The sequence below is a fragment of the Macrotis lagotis genome, chromosome X (assembly GCF_037893015.1).
Source record: "Macrotis lagotis isolate mMagLag1 chromosome X, bilby.v1.9.chrom.fasta, whole genome shotgun sequence".
Taxonomy (NCBI): Eukaryota; Metazoa; Chordata; class Mammalia; order Peramelemorphia; family Peramelidae; genus Macrotis; species Macrotis lagotis.
The window spans coordinates 557625590-557633460 of NC_133666.1; positions in this window are offsets into that span (position 1 = coordinate 557625590).

Below are 7871 nucleotides of genomic sequence, written 5' to 3' on the forward strand. Positions count from 1 at the left end.
ATACATGTGTATACATATACATATATATATATATACATTTATATATTCATAGTGGCATTTTTTGGGTAGCAAAGAATCAGAAATAAAGTAGGTGCCCATTATTGGAAGTCAAAACAAACAGTGGCACATAATAACGCCACAAAAAATCAAATATATAGATCTAATATTAAAAATGATGGTTATTTTCAACTAATTAGACTTAGCAGCAAATATTTAAGATATCTCTATGCGCACTATGAAGAAATAAAATTTTTTGTTTCATGGATTGAAATTCTTTGCTGTAATCACCTAGAGAGAAGGGGAAGTATCTACTCCCTTGCAATGGCATGGAAACATTTTTGCAGTAATAAGCCTTTCTTTTTCTCCTTCAGTCAATTTATAAAACTTTGACAGTCCAGTTTTTTACATGAATATACATCTGCCTGAATGCATCAGAAATACTACCTGTGTAAATGAGATCTGACGGCCCTATTTCATTTGCATGCTTTTGGAAGTGGCACATGCTGCAACAACATATTTCTCAGGAGGTTACAAGGCAAATGAATTTGGGAGTTCTTTTACTAAAAAACAACAGAAAAATATTTCATTAACAAACAGCCCAATTCAAAACCCAGAGTTCACAGATTTATGAAGTCTTTCCTCCCCTAGAAACAGACCATGCAAATTGGGGGGCACTATGACAAGCATGCTCAAAGACTTTAAAATGGGAATGGAATTCATAACTAGAGCAATTCCTCTAAATGGAACAATACTTTTTAATGTAAATTCCATTTCTGAGCAATTCAAGGAGGATAAGTGGAGTGCCACTACTCTGGTTTATATGCATGTCACTTCTTGCCAGGATTATTGTCATGGCTACTTAACTGATCTCCCTGTCTCCAGTGTTTCTTCTCCAAGCTATCCTTAATTTAGAAACTTTGATATTCTGATGGTTCTAGGATCTCATCAATGTGGATACTACCGCCAATAGTATAGATTACAATCTACCCATCCCTTCTCATCCTGTATACTTTTTAACCATTATTCCATAATTCTTACATAAGGTTGTGTTCAAAAGTTCCTTACATATCAGTCTCTTCATACTATTCCTCCTTTCCCTCCTAATCAGAATTATTTCTCACTGTGTCCTAAGAATTATTCTCATGAGAACTTCCCATGTTTCCTCTGCTGACTTCACCTTTTGGAATTTTTAAACATGAGCTCCTACCTATCCAAATCTATAGTATACACTAGACTATAGCAAACCTTCCCCTCCTCTATCACACACTCTAAAATGAAATGATCACTTTCCCCCAAGGTTATATAAATTTAATCCCAACAACAAATTCTTCTGTGTTGGTAAGAATCAAATAGGGCATAGAATTTCCTCTTGTTGATTTATCTTTCTGTAGTCTCACTTCTTGTCCTTAATAATCTCTCTTTTCAGAACATTAATGACACTGTTCTCTCTCCCCTTCCCTATCTGACTATCCCAATGATTCATTTGCTAGTTATTGGCTTCTTGGCATTTCCTAAATGCAGTTATTATAAATGGATCATGAATACTTAATTCAGAGTGATTAAAATGGTTTTTTTTTTTATTAAGATATCTTAATAAATGGCATACCTCTCTCAAGGGGAAAGGGGCCCCAAGATCTGCTAGATGTTATATGCACTTTGAAAGGTGTTCCTCCCTCTTTGAGTCGAATTGCCTGGACTCCAAATCTAATTGATACATTCGCCTGCATACCTTCTCCCCACCCTGCTCATTATACTAATGAACAAGAATAGTTACCTCCTTGACCAGGTGCAAAGGACAATAGCACAGACTTTCATTCACCTCCTCTAAAGTTATTTCACCTTTTCCCTTTATCTATTTCTCTCCTTCCTGTAAACAAGTTGGCATCTCTTAAGTTTCCACAAAGACCAGACATCCTGGTTTTTGCAAAGTATTATCTGTGAGGACAGACATCCGTGAGACTCTAGCAATACCCTTTCTCATCCTTGTGAAAGCAAAACACTTGATTCTTTCCCACACAGTTATCACCCAAGGTTCTGACCTAAGTGTTTGTGCATCTTCTCGATACATTCTCATTCTAACAATATGACTAAAATTGACATCTCTATACTATGAACTAATCATAAATCCTTAACATAAGGGAAATTTCTTTTTTATTCTTTATCACATGGAAAATTGTGAAGCCCCCATTAGGTGATCTCATCTGGGTTATTGCCTTTAATACTTGAGTATTTTCTTCTCCTTACTTCTGCCAAGATGCAAGGGTAGAGATCTCAAAGAAAGTTTTATCTCCTCATTTAAACAGGTTCAATTTAATTCAATAAATATTTACTCAGTTTCTATTATATGCAAATCATTGTACTAGATACAAGACAACCTCTGCCCTCAAAGAGCTTATAGATTGGTTGGGGAGAATAAGACAGACAAACATAAATGAAGTACTGAGAATGACTTGTGAATACATAAGAAATGTAGAAGTGTTATAGGAATTTTGAGGAGGAAGGAATTCCTTTGTATAAGCAAATTCTCACTGGGACCTGGGAGACAGTAACTATGGGAGACCCTAGCAATCCAAACTTTGCTCCAATGGAAGGGGGTCTTGCATGCAGACATAAAGTATTGAGAAGCAGACGGAAAAACTAGTCCAGCAGGTCATTCTTGAATAATTTATTATTTTGAACTGGCAAATTTATGCTTTTCATGATTGTTGCTTTAGGGCATAAGTGCCAAGTTGAAATGCCTTTAGGCAGAGAGAGATATGCCAGTATCAAATAGTAGTAGGAAGCATGTTATAAGCATCTTTACAAAATGTATATACTTGGGTATGTATAAATTTACATATATTCATATTGCTCACCTAATATGTATACAAAATACAAAAGTTAAAAATAGACCCCCTTCAAATACTTTTCCCCCAGTTATGGATGTATTGTTCAAAGATAAGTGAGTCTTCCCTGGTTCTCAAGACTGATAGAACTGGATCATGCAAAATTATAGAATCACAGAATTGAAGAGTTGACAGGGACTTCAGTCAGCATCTAAATAAGCCAGTATGATGGTGAATAGTATTGAAGTTCAGGAAATCTAAGTTTAAATCCTCTATTTTGAATTCCTTGCTGATTTCCAGTGATCAACCCATCAGTCACTTAGAGGCTGTGTGACCTCTGGTAACCTCTCTCAGCCTCAGTTTTCTCATCTGGAAAATGCTTTGTACACATTAAAATGCTATATAAATATTAATTATTATCATCAACATCAACATCAGCATTATGTCAAAGCCAAATCATGTCTGAAAGGAATCCTTATTAGTGGTCATCCAGCCTGTTTGAAGATTTTTTTTCAAGGAGGAACCTGTTACCTCCCAATGCAGGTCATTCCTCTTGTGAACAGTTCTAAGTGTTAGAAAGATTTTTTTTCAAGTTTAAATTTGTCTTTTTGTAATTTCCACTCATGGTTTTAATTCTCTCAAAAAGATCAAGTCCAATTTCTCTTACTCATGACAATCAAGTACCTGAATCCATGCTGTAGTATTTGAAAGGTATCACAACTTCCCTTAGTCTGCTTATTCTATGAGCAGACACCCACAAAAGTGAAAATAGAGAGGCATCCTGATGCTATTTCACTGTAAACCACTCAGCACTGATTCTTCTAAAATCCCTGACTAGGACATTTCTTTGCTTTTAAAAAGGTATTTTTTTTTTTATTTTTCCACCAACAAGAAATTTTTTTCCTCCCACCTACCTGCCTCCAACTATTTAAAAAAAATACATAGAACTTATAACAAATAAGGAAGAAGAATGGAATAAGTATTTATTTGTTCAATGTCTGTCCCATGCCAAGCATTATATTAAGTGCTGTATCTCACTTAATTCTCACAACAGCTCTTTAAGATAGGTGCTGTTATTATCCATAATTTACAGATGAGGAAACTGAGGCAAAAAGCAGTTAAGTGACTTGCTGAGAATCAGATAGATTTTAACTCAGGTTTTCCTGACTCCAGATCCAGCATTCTATTGACTCTGCCATCTAGCTGCTTCTAGCACCTAATTCCTAATGCTAAAACCATTGACAATGCATTTGACTTGATAGGAGGAAAAAATGGACTCCCTAACCTGCACAAAAACTTTGTTCCTGTAATATGGATGCATTCTTGATCTCCTTTGTGGTCAAGGATTTCTATTTATAAGAATTTGGAGTTTAGTAAATGAAAGATATTAAAACTAAGTGTTCTCAACTGGAGATTCAAACTTAATCTCATTGTTTTTAACCACCAAAACAAAATAGCTACAGACCAATGGAAATAAGTGCCTTAAGGAAGGTGGGGGAAGCAAAAATCAATGAGAAGTATCTCAGAATACTTCTGCAAATCAAACTAAAGGTGGATTTGGGGACTAGTTGCTGATGAATATGACCTTTTGAGTCAAAGTAAGCTTATTCCAACAGAAGCAGGGAAAAATGTATTTAAAGGAATAATGAATTCAAAATATTGGGAATAGGACATGAATTATCAGTTATCTGTCTTGCTTTATAAACTCCAGGCTTATAGCCTGATAATACCTAGAAGAGTGAACATAGGTCATCTTGATTTAGTTCTTGTGTAACTGTCTAAAGAGAAAGAGTTCTGAAAAAATTGTCATTAGCTTTAAAGTTGTTAGTCCTCCCTGCTACTTTTAGTAAGATAGGCAGAAATATTCACTGCCTAAATATATTTTATTTCCTTCCCACAGAAAGTATCTAAATCTCTTCTATCAAGTTAGTAAAGTCAATGATATGCTACAGGTCTATTTTGCATCATATGGGGAATTGTGGGATACAGGTCAAATTCTCAATGGAGCATTACTGCTATCACCATAGTGAAAGCTATACTGACTCAGTGACTCATTGTTTCCAATCATAATTGTAAATCAGTGTTGGGTAAGTTCTGTTGAGGGGGGCTCTGTTGGAGGAGGAGCTGTAATTTGCAGCCTTTGTATTACCTGCTATATACATCACATAGCTTTTGAACCCTCATGTAATAGCAAGTGAAGAGAAGTTCAGATGCAATAAGCCATCCTCTTTTACTGACATGGACCTATCCAAATCATCTTTCCTTATTATGAAAGTTATCAATAGAAACTGGTTTCCTTTTGAATCTCTTGCTGATATCCAGTGACAAGTCCATCAACATGCTGCTACTTTAATGTATTTTTAATAAACTATTTTAATTCTCTTTGTCCTGAGTTTTGCTTTGTTAATCAGGGCAAAAGCCTAAAACAAAGAATTTTTCTTTAACAGCCATTCAGGCTTAGAGTTACTTGTTTGCTAATAAGGAACCCAGTGACATAAGTAAAGTACCTAGAGCATAGCCTTTGAGAAGGCTGTGAAGGAGAGGAAGTTTAACAGAACTAGCTTTATTTCTATAGTCCTTTTCTCTTTATTCAACATTCTCTGAACTGTACCCGAACACGGAAGAAATACATAAGTGGACTCATAAGCAGAAGGAAGAAATTGCAGAAGGCTTGTGGGAAACAGAGAAGAGCAAGCCTATAGGAAGTTAACTTGATCATGGAAGTTCCCCTAGGAAGTAGGAATAAGATAGTACTGCTGGGCAAGATAACCTAACTTTGATAAAGTTAAAAAGGGATGGACAAAATGGAATCAGCCCAACTTCCACTCATCCAGTCATTTTCCAGAGATAAGAGGGGCAGCTAGGTGGCACAGTGGATAGAGCACCAACACTGGAGCCAGGAGTACCTGAGTTCAAATCTGGCCTCAAACACTTAATAATTTGCCTAGCTGTGTGACCTTGGGAAAGTCACTTAACCCCATAGCCTTAAATAAATAAAAAAGGGGGAAAAAGTGAGGCCTGGGTAAGGAAGAGATTCTAAAGTGAATAGGCATTAAACTAAGAATCTGATTACATAAATTGAGTCTGGACCCTTAAACTAAGAAGAAAAGCTTACCACATACAAAAAGGAGTACAACCAAGAGAAGTAAAACAATCAACTTTTTAAGATTCAGAAAGACTTTGTTTGTTAACCTCAAATTATCCTCTTATATTAGAAGGGAAACATAAATGCTGGGGATCAGTTTTGGATTAATAGTATTTGTCCATATTATTGAATAGAATTAGACAATAGGTCAGCACTGTCCCCTGGTGGTTATAGTTCAATTCTTCCAGGATTATTGGTGAGTGTACCCCACTCTCCAGTTGTGTAGGGTGGTACAGTTACAGCCATTCAGAATTACTGTGGCTAGTAAATTCTTTGCATCCCCCCAGAGTCTGTTACATAGTGGGTACTTTAAAAATGATTGTTGATTGATGATGATGATGATGATGATAGTTAACATGTATATTGTGAATTAAGATTTGCAAAATGCCATACATAAAATATTTCATTTGATCCTCATCACAATCCTGTGAGTGCCTGAATGGGTTGAAACTAAGACCAAGAGAACTTAAATAACTTGTCCAGAGTCATACTGCTAGTAAAGTCAAAGGTGGGATTTGAACATGGGTCTTCTTGACTTAGGTTCTTATGTAACTGTCCAAGAAGAAAGAGATCTGATAAAATTATTAGCTTTAAACTTGACTTAGTCCTCCCTGCTACTTTTAGTAAGATAGGCAGAAATATTCACTGTCTAAATATATTTTAGTTCCTTCCCACAGAAAGTATCTAAGTCTCTTCTGTCAAGCTAGTAAGCCAATCATCAGGAATTGGATAATGAATAGGAAGAGAAAGGAAAGATGGTACCAGGGTCAAGTAAAGGCTTTTCTTTTCAAGGATGGGGGAGTCCTGGAAATGTTTATAAGTAGAAAGTGGAGGCAGGGGGAAATACCAGTAGACTGGCATCATTAAAGAGTGGAAGAAATATAGAATTTGGAGTGATAGTCTGGATTAAATACCAGCTGTACTCCATACTACTATGCAGATGTGCTTGGACCCTAAGTTTCTTCATCTATAAGAGAAGAGACATGAACAGGGTGATCTCTACAGTCTCTTCCAGCTATGCTATAATTCCATGAAAGTTTCACACACTGATAAATTCACAATTCTTTCTTCCTCTTGCAATGTGAAACTAGCTATTCAGTCCCAATACAATCAAACATTCAGCTTGATCCAAACATACTTGCCCAAGGTTAAATAAACCATAGGCCACTGGTTCCTGGACACTGAGTGCTGCCTGCACAACTGGATGAATTGTTAAGTGGTATTTGGAATTTAGGCATCAATGTTTCATTCATGTCCTTATGACAAAGACTCTGGTTTAAGAATGAAGAACTCCATTCTTGATTTTCATTAAAACATGCCATTTACAGAGAGATAACAGAACTTTCCTTTCAGTCAGTTGGGAAGATTCACTGTTATTATAACAAATGGATAAACAGTGGCCTGGACCCAGTAGTGTGCCTATGACACACTGTTTACCATACAATGATGGGCAAGGCTCAAGGGATATCTTCTGCCTTCTCTATGGCATCTTAACTCCCTCTATCAGATGACAAGCAATGTCACCTGCAATGTCAGACTGACAAGGCTAGCTAGGAGAATTAGCATTTGAAAAGGACTCTGCAAAGTCCTAAGAAATGGACTATTATGTCTTATATTTAGATTTATTTTTAAAAGCAATGATCAGAATGGAAATGTCAAGTGACCTTGGGGTAAGAAAGGAAGATGAGAGGAAAGATTAAGGACCAAATAATGGATTCTCTAAAAGAAGAAGCCAAAGAAAACTGTGTAAGAAGCAGAATTTTAAAAGCAAAATAGTAATTTTTAACTCTGCTCTCACAGATAAAGTTCCATCTTTTGCCTTTAGATTCAAGGAAGAAAATTTGTTTTCCATTCCTCTTGTAATTGAATAATTCAACAAACTTAAAAATTATATTTATTAA